A 16,944-nucleotide genomic window follows, 5' to 3' on the forward strand; every position below is an offset into this window, starting at 1 on the left:
TCAAGTTGCATTTATAGTTGTTGCAGTTTCATTTGTTTCTAGTTCAAGTTGTTGTTGCATTTATAGTTGTTGCAGTTTCATTTATAGTAGTAGTTGTTTCTAGTTCAAGTTGTTGTTGCAGTTTCATTTGTTTCTAGTTCAAGTTGTTGTTGCATTTATAGTTGTTGCAGTTTCATTTATAGTAGTAGTTGTTTCTAGTTCAAGTTGCATTTATAGTTGTTGCAGTTTCATTTGTTTCTAGTTCAAGTTGTTGTTGCATTTATAGTTGTTGCAGTTTCATTTATAGTAGTAGTTGTTTCTAGTTCAAGTTGCATTTATAGTTGTTGCAGTTTCATTTGTTTCTAGTTCAAGTAGTTGTTGCATTTATAGTAGTAGTCTCATTTGTTGCAGTTTCATTTGTTTCTAGTTGCATTTATAGTTGTTGCAGTTTCATTTATAGTAGTAGTTGTTTCTAGTTCAAGTAGTTGTTGCATTTATAGTAGTAGTCTCATTTGTTTCTAGTTGCATTTATAGTTGTTGCAGTTTCTAGTTCAAGTAGTTGTTGCAGTTTCATTTGTTTCTAGTTCAAGTTGTTGCATTTATAGTTGTTGCAGTTTCTAGTTGTTTCATTTGTTTCTAGTTGTTGCAGTTTCATTTGTTTCTAGTTGCATTTATAGTTGTTGCAGTTTCATTTATAGTAGTAGTTGTTTCTAGTTCAAGTAGCATTTATAGTTGTTGCAGTTTCTAGTTCAAGTAGTTGTTGCATTTATAGTAGTAGTCTCATTTGTTTCTAGTTGTTGCAGTTTCATTTGTTTCTAGTTGCATTTATAGTTGTTGCAGTTTCTAGTTCAAGTAGTTGTTGCAGTTTCATTTGTTTCTAGTTCAAGTTGTTGCATTTATAGTTGTTGCAGTTTCTAGTTCAAGTTGTTGCATTTATAGTTGTTGCAGTTTCTAGTTCAAGTTGTTGCATTTATAGTTGTTGCAGTTTCTAGTTGTTTCATTTGTTTCTAGTTGCATTTATAGTTGTTTCTAGTTGCATTTATAGTTGTTGCAGTTTCTAGTTGCATTTATAGTTGTTGCAGTTTCTAGTTCAAGTAGTTGTTGCAGTTTCATTTGTTTCTAGTTCAAGTTGTTGCATTTATAGTAGTAGTCTCATTTGTTGCAGTTTCATTTGTTTCTAGTTGCATTTATAGTTGTTGCAGTTTCATTTATAGTAGTAGTTGTTTCTAGTTCAAGTAGCATTTATAGTTGTTGCAGTTTCATTTGTTTCTAGTTCAAGTTGTTGCAGTTTCTAGTTCAAGTAGTTGTTGCATTTATAGTAGTAGTCTCATTTGTTTCTAGTTGCATTTATAGTTGTTGCAGTTTCTAGTTCAAGTAGTTGTTGCAGTTTCATTTGTTTCTAGTTCAAGTTGTTGCATTTATAGTTGTTGCAGTTTCTAGTTCAAGTTGTTGCATTTATAGTTGTTGCAGTTTCTAGTTCAAGTTGTTGCATTTATAGTTGTTGCAGTTTCTAGTTGCATTTATAGTTGTTTCTAGTTGCATTTATAGTTGTTGCAGTTTCTAGTTGTTTCATAGTTGTTGCAGTTTCTAGTTCAAGTAGTTGTTGCATTTATAGTAGTAGTCTCATTTGTTTCTAGTTGTTGCAGTTTCATTTGTTTCTAGTTGCATTTATAGTTGTTGCAGTTTCTAGTAGCATTTATAGTTGTTGCAGTTTCTAGTTGTTTCATTTGTTTCTAGTTGCATTTATAGTTGTTGCAGTTTCATTTATAGTAGTAGTCTCATTTGTTTCTAGTTGTTGCAGTTTCATTTGTTTCTAGTTCAAGTAGTTGTTTCTAGTTGCATTTATAGTTGTTGCAGTTTCTAGTTCAAGTAGTTGTTGCAGTTTCTAGTTCAAGTAGTTGTTGCATATGCTACTTGCATTTATAGTAGTAGTTGTAGTTGCAGTTTCATTTGTTTCTAGTTGCATTAGTAATCATCTAGTCTAATATAGTAGTGTCATAGAGTAGTCTATTCTTACATTCAAGTTGGTCATGTTGCAAAATATGTTTTCTACTGTCTCTACACAGCTTACTGTGCTTCCTTGAGGTTCACTACCATCTGTAAACCTCTGACTCACCTTTGTGCTCCTGGAGGCTCTGTCACAGGTACATCTTTATATACAAAACATAACATCACACAGAAAGCTACTTCCTAATACTCTGCATTCCCATTTTCTCTCAGCAGCTTTGATGTTTTATTTGTGCTGCTGAACTTTCCTGGTTAAACAAAGGTTACATTAATGAAACAAATAAGTATGACTGAATCTACTGCCTGAGCTAACGTTAGCTGCTATCAGTTCGTCCTGTCACATGTAAAAACTTGCAACATTCAGTATTCAATGTGAAGCTGTGGAAATATTAAACATGGCTCTTGTCCGCTGAAACATCATCTCCGTTGTCGATGAGGCAGAATCTCTCGTCTCCAGCTCACAGGCGCAGATTGACCTCATCTTATGTTGCAATGGAGGCACTGAAATTCACATGTAAAGACTTTTTACATAAGAATGGTTAACTAAGTAGAGACATGTGTTTTGACTGCAAAGCCTGAAGTCTTCATCAGAAGCTTCCTGTCAGCTGATTTAACTGGACAACAGCAGGAAGTCGGTCTGTCCATCTAAATACTGTTGTTTTCTTTCATCAGGTGCAGAAGAGGTGCCGCCTGCTGCTCCTGCAGAAACAGAACAGACAGACAGAATCACTTTTTTCTCAACAGCAGTCTAACTGAGACTCCACCTACTGAAATCAACACTGTAAAGCCAGTGCATGTGATGGGAAACTGGTCAAGGTGAGAGGGCATACACTACTCTGTTTGGGGGCATTAATTCACAAAACTTCTAACTATTAATTCTGTAGTTCACTCCACTTTGCAATAACTTAAATATTAATTGGCAGAAACAACCAAAATCTACGGCGTGTAAACCTGGTGGGATAATGTCATAATATCTAATCTAATCTAACCTTACTATACTATGGCATTTTGTGATGCCTTACCATAACATGACATTTATATTTCTATTTTGGATTACTATTACAGATTACTTTTACTGTTACCTCTAATATTATAAATTACTTTTACCATTAGATATTACTTCTAAATTTGCATTTAACTGTAACAAACTACATCTAGTAACAGATTACTTTGACTATTGCTAATTACTTTTACATCGATTAATACAGATTACTCATACATTATTATATTATTTTATGCAGAGTAATTCTATTATTTCACTATTCTGATATAGTGTACAGGTTGTCAATTACCTGGAGGCCTGTGTCCTGGTCTCAAAGAACTTCTTCATGGTGTGAAGACTCTGTGATCGTGGACAAAGTGGAGACACCTGGAGGGAAATCAAGGAGAAACACACAAAGGAAAATGATCAATAGACTACTACCTACTCATCATCAACAGTTAAATCATGAAAACACTGAAAAATATTTAACATTACAGCTGAAACAAAACATTTTTATGCCTTCCTATACTATGACATTTGGCTTAAGACAAAGGAACTATCTTAAAGCAGCCATTTTAACATTGTTTTCCACAGGTTCTCACGCATACCTCTACACAGTGTTTGTGGGTTAAGTTAGATTTTGTGTTCAGGTTCAGACAGGTGGAAGGAAGCAGAAAAAGGAGAGCACGAGAAGAAAAACGTGTGGATGCTAAAGGCAGGGTCAGAGTTCAGTTGCTCCTGCAGAAGTCATAAGGTAGGGTTGTTGATTGACTCACTGCAGGTTTTTAACTAAAGATGTGATGCTATGGGACCATCTCTGTCTCTGCTGGGCTCAGACACTAAGAGCAATTAACTGGAGATCATGTGCCTGCCATCCACTTCTTTCTCCTCTGTGCTCCTGCTTTCCAGCTAGAGAATAGATTTTAAAAATGTAGAAATGACAGAACTCACCTCATCCTGGACTGATGGAGACAAAACTCCTCAACCTGCCTGTCCTCTGCTTTCTCCCATGGACACATGGACGCCTGGTTAAAAGAGACAAGGTATGTTGCTGCTGCTTGGAAAACAGGGAGGGCCTTTTGAGGCATGAAGGTGTGTGTCTGCGAGTGTTAGACAGGTGGTCTTGTATCACTGGCTTATGATCAGTTGCATTTCAGGTAAATTCATGTTCATCAGTACTCAAATCCAATCTATTACTATGTACATAGTCCTTTTATATATATTGTTATGTTTTATGCCATTTCATATTTTTGCTGCTGCACTGAATTTCCCTGTTGTGGGACTAACAAAGGATTATCTGACTCTTCCTCAAATAAATACTTTTGAACACTGAATATTTTGCCAGTCTGTTTAATATTGTATGAAAGAGAATGTTTTTCTAGAGGTTAGGGTTTTAGCTTGACTATACTATGACATTTCTGGACTAGTGAGAAAGCAGTGCAGAGTACAAACTTTAAATTATGAGAATTATGAAAGAAATTCTTATATACTACACAATATAGGCTGTCCTGCAAATGTCTTGAAAGACATTGTGTCTGCTAACTTTAGCTGTGGTTAAGAAGGTTTTCCCTTAAATGACATTTTAACAATGAAAAAATGTACTGCCAACAGTGAAGACAGAAAATACATATACGTTGATATTTTTAAGCGGCAGTTACTGGATGTTTGCTCTATGCTGAGTGGCCACTGTTGCAAACTACATCTAGTAACAGATTACTTTGACTATTGCGTCTTACTTCTGATATTGCTAATTACTTTTACATTACTTCTATTAATACAGATTACTCATACATTATTATATTATTTTATGCAGAGTAATTCTATTATTTCACTATTCTGATATAGTGTACAGGTTGTCAATTACCTGGAGGCCTGTGTCCTGGTCTCAAAGAACTTCTTCATGGTGTGAAGACTCTGTGATCGTGGATAAAGTGGAGACACCTGGAGGGAAATCAAGGAGAAACACACAAAGGAAAATGATCAATAGACTACTACCTACTCATCATCAACAGTTAAATCATGAAAACACTGAAAAATATTTAACATTACACCATTACATTACCTCCTTGCAGAGCATAGACTAGCTTTAACACACCTGTTTGTAGTTGACTATAAACAGGTAGTTGACTCTCTTAAGATTTGAACCCTCAATCTCAGAGCTACCAGCCACCAAAAAACTTGGTTTGGACATCCCTAATAGTCACTGCCATCGTACCGTACATAGAGTATGCTTAAGCATATTCATTACAGTAATTAATGATCCAGTTTCAGCACATTTTTTTCCCCAAAACCCCTTACTGGGTAAACAGGGACAGAGAGAGAGAGAGAGAGAAGAGGAGGATAAAGGGCCTTTTCTCCATTCCACATGCCAGGCAACTCCCAGCGGCCTCTCTGTTGACACAGCCGCCACAATGGGAACTAAAGGCCTCCCAATGCCTCCCATTATGAGCCTAACCCCAGGCCCAGTCGCTGCGCTGCAGGGTTATCCAGTGCAGTCCAGCCAGCATTGGCCAAAGCCCCCTTGAATATTAGCCTGGATATATAAGACTACCCCCCTGCCCCCTGCTGCATTGTTCATCGTTATTCTGCTCCCACAATGGGACATCACACTTTGGAAGTAATTTTCAAAAAGGGGAAGCCAATCAAAAATAATGGCACTTATTGTTTCTCTTTTGACACACATTGCTGAGCGGCCTGCCCCTCCCTCCTCTGTTGCTTTCTCTGCCTGTGTAGCCCTAAACCCCGGGGTTCATTCACGTCTATTATACGGACAAATTAAATAAAACCCAGTATGGGTCGGCGGGGAGTGGAGAGCCACGCTGGCCATCGGCAGTGGAGTTGGAAAGAGTCAGGGATCGGAGGAACGCTATGGAGGGAAGGGAGAGGTAGGCAGCCCTGAGCAGTGGAGACGAGGGAGAGCCAGAGGAGGCAGGAAAGGTTCAGACAGGTGGAAGGAAGCAGAAAAAGGAGAGCACGAGAAGAAAAACGTGTGGATGCTAAAGGCAGGGTCAGAGTTCAGTTGCTCCTGCAGAAGTCATAAGGTAGGGTTGTTGATTGACTCACTGCAGGTTCTGCAGGTTTTTAACTAAAGATGTGATGCTATGGGACCATCTCTGTCTCTGCTGGGCTCAGACACTAAGAGCAATTAACTGGAGATCATGTGCCTGCCATCCACTTCTTTCTCCTCTGTGCTCCTGCTCATCCATTTTTAACTAGAGAATAGATTTAAAAAAAATGTAGAAATGACGGAACTCACCTCATCCTGGACTGATGGAGACAAAACTCCTCAACCTGCCTGTCCTCTGCTTTCTCCCATGGACACATGGACGCCTGGTTAAAAGAGACAAGGTATGTTGCTACTGCTTGGAAAACAGGGAGGGCCTTTTGAGGCATGAAGGTGTGTGTCTGCGAGTGTTAGACAGGTGGTCTTGTATCACTGGCTTATGATCAGTTGCATTTCAGGTAAATCTTGTTTTTATGTGTGAGGTTTGTCTGATTGATTTGACCTGAGAACATGAATAGTTTTAACATCACAGTTGGTGTTTTTATTCTGGTTTCAGTGGAGCTGTTCAATTAGAGCTCTCAGATTGATAAAGAGCTAAAACTCATTGGCATTTGAGAAAAGTCAGAAAAACTGAACATAATTTTGTGTGTCAATTTTTTCCTCCTCTTTCCTTGTCTTGTTAATCATCTCATGATTTAGCTTGTGACCTATGGGGGGACAGAGATAAATGTTTTTAGACATCTAGTAGTAGTCTCTGAAATGTTTAACTCAGATGTCTAAAAAAAAACTTTTCAACCAAATTCAGATGGGTTTTTACCTTGAAACTTCTGACCTACAGATCACAAATTTACTACGCACTCCTGTATGTTACTCAAGTGTTAATCGTGCAAACAAGAGACCTGATGGATGGTGTATGTGAGCAGGATAAAGGAGAAGAAAGGGGTAGATGGGAGGAATTTGAATGAAAAGGAAAAAGGAGGGAAAGAAGAAAAGGTTGTTGAGGGAGAGGAGGAAAGGGCAGGTGGAGGAGAGCTGCTCTTTAGGATCTTTGAAAGCAGCAGGTCCTGGCTGGGAGCTTGACCCCATTTAGGATGGGCGAGAGACCTGGAGAGGAACTGTAAAAGAAAGAGAGGGAGAGAGAGAGACTCCTCAGCCCCACACTTAAAGGCCCTCCACAGGAAGTCCTCATTCTTCCCAGAGCCTGTCACCCCCCACCAACAGCAGCGAAAAACCAGGAAAAAGCCCTCATTTAGGACGAGTGGAAAAGAGAGAGAGAGAGAGGACCCCCATCCTCCTCTGAGGGGGGGCCTGGTATCAAAACTTTCCCTCAGTGGGGGGGGGGGGGGGGGGAGAAATGTCAGCAAGAAGGAAAGGTTCAGACTCTTTTATCATTTAATTTGGATATTGATTTGCGTGTGCAAAGCTTGTAATCAACCTGTTTGACTTTATGCATTTTGGATTTAATATTAAGCGACCTATTGTTTGTCACTGATCTCTGTAAAAACCTAAATACTAGAAATACTTTCTGGTTCCACCCAAATGCCAACAAGTACGACACATTAAACCCCCAAAATACTCCACCAGTCAGTATGACTCATTTTGGCCCTGGTGGAGTAAAACAGTAACCCTGAGTATTTCCATTTGCAGGTACTTTATAATTTCATTGTGCCTGATTTCAGAGGAAAATACAGTTTAGTTACTAGTTCCTCTGTAGATTTTAGACGTACTTTTAATACCCTGTACTCTTACTTGTAATGAAGTGCTTTCATGTGGTGTTACTGCTGCTGTTACCTAAAATGTCCATCCATCCATCTTCCTCTGCTGATCCGGGGTTGAGTCGTGGTGGCAGCAGGACACTCTCCAGCTCCTCCTTCCTCCTCCTCCTCCTCCTCCTCCTCCCGGTTGAACGTGCCAGGAAAACCTCCAAAGCGAGGTGCCCTAGAATGTAAATACCACATGATTGGTTAGAGTCAGTGTTAGAAAGGCTTTGTCATTATTTACTGCTCGTGTCGGTCTGTCTTAGTCTGGCAGAAGTTTCTGGCCCACAGGTCTTTTCAGAAGCGTCAGTTAAAATCAGATGGTGGGGGTGGGGGTTGAGTGGGATTAGTGGTTTTTGGCTACTGATGCTAACTGAACACAGAGGTGTCAGGCCAGCATGTTGACAGTCAGCTGTTTCCTTTGCTGTTGTGCAAAACTGGCATAATTGTAGTCGCGCATATGTGTGTGTGTGTGTGTGTGTTTGAGAGACTGAAGCAGATGCACGTCCTCTCCAGTCTGGCAAACATTATTAAACAGTTAGAAAACAGTAAAATGATGCTTAAAATGAAGTTACACTCGAATGATGCAATGATGACGAGGTGTTTTCTGTCACAGTGTCACATCAAATCATGTTGCATTTAGTGGGATCTCTGATACATGAAGTTGCTTTACGTTTGCAAATATCTGCTTTAGCAAAGTAGTTTTCTTCAGTTCTGTGTTGAACCCTTCACAACATGATGTCTTTATCATTTAAGATTAGCTGAAGTGTTTCACGACGACTCTGTGATCATGTTTGTCTAGGTTTTCACATCCTTCCATCCTCCTATTTTTAACAGTTTAAACTTGAACTGAACAGCTCTGTTTCTAATGTGAAGTAATTATAGCTGGTGGATTCATGTGGTGGAGTAAAAGTGCAAATACCAGCACATACCTTAAATTTGTGCTGTGCTGGAGTATATGTACTTTGTATAGTCTGACAGTTATGTGTGTGTTTGTATTAGGGAGACAGGTTGGACTGATGCTGATCACTTTGATGTGTTCAGTGTGTGTGTGTGTGTGTGTTGGCTGGGACTGACTCTGCCCTCTCAGAGGGACTATCATTGCTGGTAATCCTCTTCATGGTCGACTAATCTGTTTTCGCCGGGGTCACTCCATCCCCTTTCTTTTTTCTTTTCAACACTCCTCAGCAGGGTTCCTTACCTCTTCTTCCTCCCTCCTTCCCTCTCTATCTGCCCTCCTTCCTTTAATAACACTAATCTTATTACACAGAGAATCAAAGCTTTCATGTTTACCTCTCGTCCATTTGAAAATCAAACTAATAATGAGAGATTAGGGATCTTCCTCTTTTCTTCCTCCCTCTCTCCATCTACTCTGTCCTCCGCCTCACCTCCGATAATTTAACCAATACCTGTTGCTTGCATTGGTTCAGGAAATACACTTTGTTTAATATCTCATGCCTTAGCTTTTAGTACAGAGCTAGAGTCAGGATGTTACAAGCTTAGCTTAGCATCAAGACTGGATGCAGGGGGGAAATAATAGCTCGGCTCAGCCTAAACACAAAAAAATATTCCTACCAACGCCTCTGAAGCAGACTAACTGACATGATGAATACCATATGTTTAACCCATACATGAACAGACATGGAGCTGTGTGCTGTAACTGCTTCTTTTATCCATTTACTCAGTAATCCTGTGCAGAAACTGCAGCTTCAAAGCTGGTTGACAGGTATGTGCTGTGCCTGAAATCACTCCTTATTCACTACGTACTGCACTAAAAATTATTATGCACCATATAGTGAGCACAAAAATACCCCAATGGAGCAAGAAAAAAAGTAGTGTCAGTGACGTGTAGTCAACTTCCTGGTAACAATCCCTCAATGCAATTTTACAGATGTGATGTGAAAATTACAGTTGTCAAATGACAATAATTCAAATCTGAATTCACTGCTCACTATGGAGTAAACTACTGAGTTTCTATTATATGGGGAAATATCAAAATAGTGAACGAGGGATTTCATGGACTCAGAAGAACCAGACTTAAACTATGACTACACAATCTGAACATGGAAACACACTTCACTGTTCTCCTCCTGTAGTTAATTACCACAGTTAATTATTCAGATTTATGATGCACCTTCTCCCTTTTGCCACAAGATTAATGCAAATGCTTTCCTCATGTCTGTTCACATCCACTTGCATCCTCACATTGCCAGAGCCAGGCTAGCTCTTTCCCCCTACCTGTAGTCCATATGCTAAGCTAACCTTGACCAGGCTGTAGCTGTGTGTTTAGCGTGAAAAAAACAAAGCACATTTCCCAAAATTCCCAAAAGTATTCCTTTAAAATTGACCATTCCTTTGCCAAAAATGACATTATCTATCAACAGACTGATGCATCAGCTCACTCCTCCTTCCTCCACCTTTCTCTCCTTCCATCCAATCATCTCCTCATCCTTCTCAACCCTTCAGCTTTACCTCTGCTCTCACCATTAACAAAACCACAATCAGATTTCTTCCCACTTCCCACACACACACACACACACACACACATACACACACACAAACAGGCGAACTCAAACACGTGGTCTAATCATATTTCTTCCTATCTAGAAGCAATCAGTGATAGTGTTGGCTGCTCCCGAGCGCCTTGACAATACTGGCAGAGAGAGAGGCCGCACATGCTCTAATTAAATTAAATGTGTGTGTGTGTGTGTTGTGGCATGTGTGTGTGTGATGAGGGAAGGGGGAAGGGGGGTACAAATAAAATGTAGCTGCAGCATCAACACTGGTTGACCTGCATGTAGCAGATGGAAGAATGACGGCAAACAAAGGGTTGATGTGAAGAGCTGAGCTGAAAGTGTTAAAGGTCAGAGCTGGATGTTCATCACTGCAGCTGCATTAGTCTTTTTTTTTTAATTCTACTAATGAATTTTCAGTTCCTGTCCGTCCACTTATGACATATTTCCTGTCCACAGGAAACAGCAAATGTAAAAGCTTTCCTGACTCTAAATCCTCTTTAGTGTATCACTGTCTCACCTCTGTAGTCTGATCCCTGTAAACCTCTGTTCATGGTGGTTATAGCAAATAAACTGTAGTTAATATATGATCAGGATTAACTATCACTCAGTTAAGGAAAGATTGTGGTGACACTTAATAAACATTAGCTGCAGGGATGGGACAAGATTTAAATAAAAGTGCACTGCTGTGTTACACGATGTGAAAACTTATAAGAAAAGATTCTTAAGCAAAGCTATCAGCTCCAGAAATGTTCATTCAAGCGTGGGGGAAAAATGCTCTGCTGCTCTCTTAGGAGGAAAGAAACAGGGACTGACTAATTTCCCTGTTGATTAAACTTAAATTTAATTTTGTTGACTAGTCTAAAAGTAAGAAAACAGTCAAAATTGAGTTCTATTTAAGTGGTAAAGTCAGAAAAATTATTGCAGGTATCTAAAGGCCATATGAAAACCTTAATAACATTCTTCAAAAACCAAATCGTTAGCCATTAAAACAGGTCCCTGTGTCCCTCTGGTCCTCCAGCACATACACAGACCACAGACTCTACATTCCCTGTACATATTCAGTACACAGGTCTGCGATGGACTGACAACCTCCATCACACCAAGTGTTTCCTTAGAGAAAGCTCCCCTCCCCTTTGACCATACAGAGAATTAAACATGGCTAAAATACAAAGTGTGATATGCAGCACTCTATAACATCTCTGCACTGTTTTTGAGACATAAAGCCTCTGGTGTCAGACCATTACCGCCGGGGCCTATTAGCGATGAGTGATGTGGCCACTAATTGTTAAAGTACTTGGAGAGAGATGCTGTTGAAAATGACTGGAGGCCGAGTTTATACTGTGAGCTCAGTGCTGAATTTTTCATTCTTCACATATAAGGAACAGATGTACACGTGTCAGAGCTGTCCATATAAGGACAGGAGAGCTCAGAGTGTGTGTTTCTTGGTTGGTTTTGTCTATTCAGAAAGCTGTAAATATGTTGTATCTGTATGAGAATTGATAGAATAAACGGTCTTGAAGCTCCAGTGTAAACGCAGACTTCTCTGTCTGAAGCCTGTTCTGTGTGGCAGACAGGCAAAACCCATTAGCAAGGCTCTGTTAGCGATCGTCTTGTAAACCGAGACCCCGGTCATTCATTAGGCATCAATCAAAGAACGAGGTGTGATGATTAAATGATGAGTGCAAATGCTTAACAGTGTTCTGTACACCAGGCCACTTTACTCTGACACTTGAAAATAAGGGAAAATGGATGGAAGAAAGATGACATTAGTCTCCATGTAGATGGCTGGAACTGGTTGGAACTGGATGGCTGCAACTGCTTAATTTATTCATGGAAGTTATTAAAGAAAGTGAATTTCAGAACCTTGAAGTCAAAGCTTGCTGGTGGAGCAAGGGGAATTTAGAGTGCTTGCGTTGGCTCTCAGTAATCATTGTTAAATTACGCTTAATTTAGGAATTCAGATTTTGTTCCTATTACAGGACTCGGGGAGTGTCAGTGGGCCAAGTCTTTGCAAAAATGAAACGCCAGGACTGAGTTTGGGATCTGTGATGCCCTGAAAACTTCAACAATGAGTAGACATCCAGCCATTTTCTAAGATGCTCCCATGACATGAGACAGCTTTACTAACAAATCTCAGGTCAATAGGGGCCCATGAGTCACGTCACTTTTACTATCCTCTCCTGTTTACTAATGTTACATCTGCACTTACACATTTATTTCAGATATTTAGCAGTTTTTCTTGTACTGTAAAACTAAATATAAATCCCTTGAGTTTCCATGTTTAAACCGTTTTAATGTACAGCCAGAGACATAACAATGAAAAGCTCTTTTTATATAAAACTGCCCCACATGATCAGATAAAACACATAGAGTACTGCTGCTTTAACATGAGAACTTGTACAGAGAGAAAAACTTCCACTTTCCAAAAAAATACTTATATACTATAATACTGCAATCATATTGAGAAGGCTGTAAAGACAGAAAATGTAACATGGCATGTTTCGTCATAACATTAATTTATATGTGTACTGTATGCGTGTGAGTGTGTGTTTGTGTGCAGTCCGCTGTGTCAGTGCTGCTGAGCTCCAGTCAAGCTGACAGCTTGCTGTGACAGAGAGCCTTAAACAAACCCACTGGGTCGGCTGCTGCACAGGAGAAATGCCTTTGATTTTATCAGGCCTGTGTGTGTGTGTGTGTGTGTGTGTGTGTGTGTGTGTGTGTGTGTGTGTGTGTGTGTGTGTGTGTGTGTGTGTGTGTTCACGGCCTGTTGGCTTAGAGATTTCAGGCCTAATAGCAGGGTGAAGATGTGAAGAACGTCCGTACTGCCTGTGTGTTTTATCTCCCAGCACTTTTTGGTTTTCTCTGTTCAGTTCTCTTTTTGTCTCTTTTTTGGCTTTTCAAAGAAAGTAGAGCTTCTAATAATGTAACATGTCTATTTCATCATCGTGCTCCTCAAATGCCCCTCCCATCTAGGCTTTAGCTGAAAAGTGGTCTTTGAAATGATCAATGGTGAAGAGAATCTAAGCTCAAAGGTTCACTTACTAATAATTTGGGAGCTTTCAGCCTCATCTCATAGTTGGTTGAGTGAAGACCATGAGCCTCTTCACAGTATACTGTCCACAAAGATCAAGAGTGATCATCCATGTACAGACATGATGGTTTTAGTATTTCATTACTTGAACTAAAGCTGTGAATATTCTAAATATTAATTTTAAAACATATAAAAAGTAGCAAGTCCTGAATAAAACAAACTGAAGTTTTGATATTGTAGAAATTATAGGAAAACAGAAACTGACAATTTCTTCTCAATTTCTCTCCCTGACTACAGAACGTGTGTGCAATTTTTTTCACCACACACTGCGAGAGACTCAACATGGCGCTGCCCAAACAATAACAGAGGAGGGTGCCCTTGTTGCAGGGGCAGGGGCCAGACCAACAAGTCCGTCCAAATCCAAGTGAGACGATTTGGTACAGTTTGGGTATAGTTTCATCCAGGACTGTCTGCGACTCTGTTCCTGAGCCCTGGTCAGAGGAGAGGTCTGACAGGAAGCCAAACTGGGCAGTAGAATCTGATAAAAAAGTTATACAGCTTTGTTGTGATTATGTTTCTTTGCTGTCTTACACTGTGGACATATTTGAAATAATAATAATATATATAATCATATTTTTAAAAAAATAATGTAAAAGGACATTTTCTGCATGTCCTCAGTCTGTTATAAGCAGGATAAATAAGCCCTTAGCATTTGAACATCCAGCACACCTGTTTCCAGCACCGTCCCACTGACTGTCCTGTCCCAAACAATGCTTGTTACAGTTACAGTTCTCTCTGGGTATTTCCAGACAGGCCAGGCTCGCTCAACACTGCTGTCAGGTGGAAATCTACAAAAATGTTGGCTACGCAGGAGAAAAAATATATGTTGTTGTACACAACCACTGTATAACTTTTGACTTGATATTATTTTAGGTATCAGGTATAATTAGAAGGTATTATGTTATATCATCTGATATTATATGGTTTAATAAGACACATTACATTTGTTGTTTGTGTTGCTTCCTATCCCATCTCTATCAACTGTTACAGTCTGCTTTATCGAAAATATTCTTTTGTTTGTTGCAGATATGGGAATCTCTACTTCAAGCGCTTATGTTAGGAAACTCTGTGGAGAGAAAATAGTACTCCCAGCAGCATGGCATCTTGGGAATTCTTGGTCACAATGGGCCCTGCAGACTTTTATTCATCTAGAGTGGAGACAGAATCTCAAACAGAGCTGCAACTGATGTGTCACCCTGCACTTTCTCACACAGACGCTGAATGGACAAACTCCACAAAACAACAGCAAACAACAACCAGTTTTCAACCAGAGGACTCAGTTTACAAATAATCAGTGCTGTCGTTCCCACCTTGGATGCATAACTAGCTTTTTGAAAATGCACAGCACATTCCTCTAAACAGAAACTGAACAAACAACTTTATTTCTCCCACTGTCTTCAAGTGACTTTATGATTCTGTCAGCAACTGAAATTAAATTGTACATTTTTCCTGCTACTGTATACATTCTTTTGTCTGTACATCACATGCCCTGTGTTCTTCTCTGACAGCCAATCAAATCAGTCACACTGACTGACAACCAGAGACCTTAAACAACAATGACACATTAGCTCTCCTACATAAGACTCCCTCTTATCTAACTCAAGAACATGAGCTCACATCTTGTCCTGCAGCTCAGCTTGTTCAACAAGTGACCACCAGGGAAAGAGTACTGCTAATGTCAGTCTGAGGGCTAGAGAGATGATTCCCCCTCTAATACACCTTATGCACTTAAAAGCCTGCACAATATGAAATCTAAAGATGCAGATGAATCGCAGATAAAAAGAAAGTTAAGTTCCAGGCTTCTTGTCACTCTCTCTGTGTTTGTTCCATTATTCCCCTCACTACTACACCACTGCACTTTCAACATCATGTAAACATACTGTTCACACAGTAAATTACAACACAAGTTTACTTAGTCTCTTATTACCCAGCTGCTGCCAGCCAAACACAACACAATACTGATTGCTAAAGGAGCGTTTCTGACACTTCCCTGTCTTTCTTTTAATCACGCTGACCTAATGAGAACACATTAAAAACACTCTAGAGATGCGATCACACCAGCCGCAACGCCCGATAACACACTGACACTCTGACCTATGAGTGCTGAGTATTTATTTATGGGTTGCACCACAAACATGTTCAACCTCAGCCTTCAGTTTGATCTCCGCTAAACACTCTCTGACTTCACAGGGCTCGACACTAAAATGTGAACAGGTCCCATCACAGACAATGGGACAATGTTGTTTGGGTCACTATGACAACATGCAAATATCAGACCAATCAGTTAGTGTTCCAGCGTCATAGTGCACAGAAGAGACTAAGTTCAGTCCAGCACAAACTGCAGGGAAAAGTTATTTTATGCTATGAAAATCAGAGAATGTTGCATGTGTTTTACTGAATATTATTCATCTGAATTATTATCTCTATCGTTTTATAATTGCACTTCTCTCTTGACATATAAACAAGCTTTAACTGTGCAGTCGTCATCCTGAAACACTGCATGATTGGTCAAGACTGTTCCAAAAAAAACTACAATGGTTTGAATGACTATGTTTCTAGTAAACCGCCCGCTGGGTGAAACAGGTACACTAGATTCTGCTTATTTGGAGCCATTAGAGGACCCCTCATTACCTCAAGTGTGTAATTCACCTGCAGTAAGCCAGCGTGGAAAATAGCATCATGCACGAACCAACAAACAATAAGACACAGAGCTGTGATCTGACAGCACTGTGGGGTCTCCTCTTTCTGTTCGCTTACCACACCAAGCCAACACAGGCATCAACTCTAAAAGGTCAACATGATCTCGGCAGTACTGTAGATGAAACCATCCAGAAAAAAAATAAACCTGTTTCTCTGTATTAGCCTCAGGAAATGACAAAGTCCTTCTACTGTTTGTTTGCATTGAAATCAATAGATGAACAGACACTACATTACAGAACAAAGCAAAGTGTGGTCACTGACAAGACATTATTATTTGGTCAATGTGAAATATTTCTGTCAACTCTCTGATTTGATTTCCTCCTCAAAGAACGACTCTGCTTGGTTTCCCTGCTGCTGTATTTCCTGTTTGAAACATACAATGAGCTCGTCTTTGTGCGTCCACGTGTTTCTGATGCAAACAGCCAGAGAGAGACAACGAGAGAGGGGGGAGATTGTCACAGTGTGCACAAAACAGATCATACAAGCCACTTAACAGCACCATAGACAACTGGTACAAGGGAGCGAGAGGAAAATCCAGCCATGCCAGTGCCAGTATAGTTTAACAGCTCGCTGAGAGGCGGGTAGCACCTGACAGATGCCACTTTAGGAGCATAATCCCAGAGGGCTGAATAGATCCTCCACATGACGGGAAGCCAGTGAAGCAGGAGGAAACTGGAATACCCAACACTGCAACATTAAATATGAAATATTCTATATATATATATATATATAATATCCAACGACGTTCAAATCCTAATTTGATGCTGAATTAATCCTTTGATTCACTGGTTTCAGAAACTCAGATGATCAGATTTCCTGTTTTGCATAATAATATACTAAATATCTTAACAATTTGGACTGATGGTTGGACAAAAGTGATTTACATGTTTTGCTCTCAGACATTGTGA

General features: G+C 39.8%; 3 long non-coding RNA genes across 25 annotated transcripts in view; 1 reads left to right on the forward strand and 2 right to left on the reverse strand.

Moving 5' to 3' along the window:
* Positions 1 to 4,944, forward strand: part of LOC108892905 (uncharacterized) — a 64,760-nt gene extending 59,816 nt beyond the window's left edge. For 21 of the 22 annotated variants that reach the window (XR_007809008.1, XR_007809004.1, XR_007808995.1 and 18 more), the window contains 3 exons: positions 2,046 to 2,123; positions 2,659 to 2,802; positions 3,260 to 4,302. This is a non-coding gene — a long non-coding RNA (uncharacterized LOC108892905). Of the gene's footprint in view, positions 1 to 2,045; positions 2,124 to 2,658; positions 2,803 to 3,259; positions 4,303 to 4,813 lie in introns of those variants that run through there. The other variant, XR_007808997.1, reaches the window with a different exon arrangement.
* Positions 2,145 to 7,853, reverse strand: LOC108892907 (uncharacterized). Its single transcript, XR_001962569.2, has 5 exons — positions 7,764 to 7,853; positions 6,225 to 6,298; positions 4,833 to 4,909; positions 3,279 to 3,993; positions 2,145 to 2,685 (listed from the first exon to the last, which is right to left on the reverse strand). It is a non-coding gene; the product is annotated as an uncharacterized LOC108892907 (long non-coding RNA).
* A 1-nt stretch (position 7,854) lies between these two features.
* Positions 7,855 to 16,944, reverse strand: part of LOC108892906 (uncharacterized) — a 45,671-nt gene continuing 36,581 nt past the window's right edge. For both annotated transcript variants that reach the window (XR_007809013.1, XR_001962567.2), the window contains exon 4: positions 7,855 to 7,910. This is a non-coding gene — a long non-coding RNA (uncharacterized LOC108892906). The remainder of the gene's footprint in view (positions 7,911 to 16,944) is intronic.

Source organism: Lates calcarifer, linkage group LG7_2, assembly GCF_001640805.2.
Source record: "Lates calcarifer isolate ASB-BC8 linkage group LG7_2, TLL_Latcal_v3, whole genome shotgun sequence".
In the NCBI taxonomy this organism is placed as follows: domain Eukaryota; kingdom Metazoa; phylum Chordata; class Actinopteri; family Centropomidae; genus Lates; species Lates calcarifer.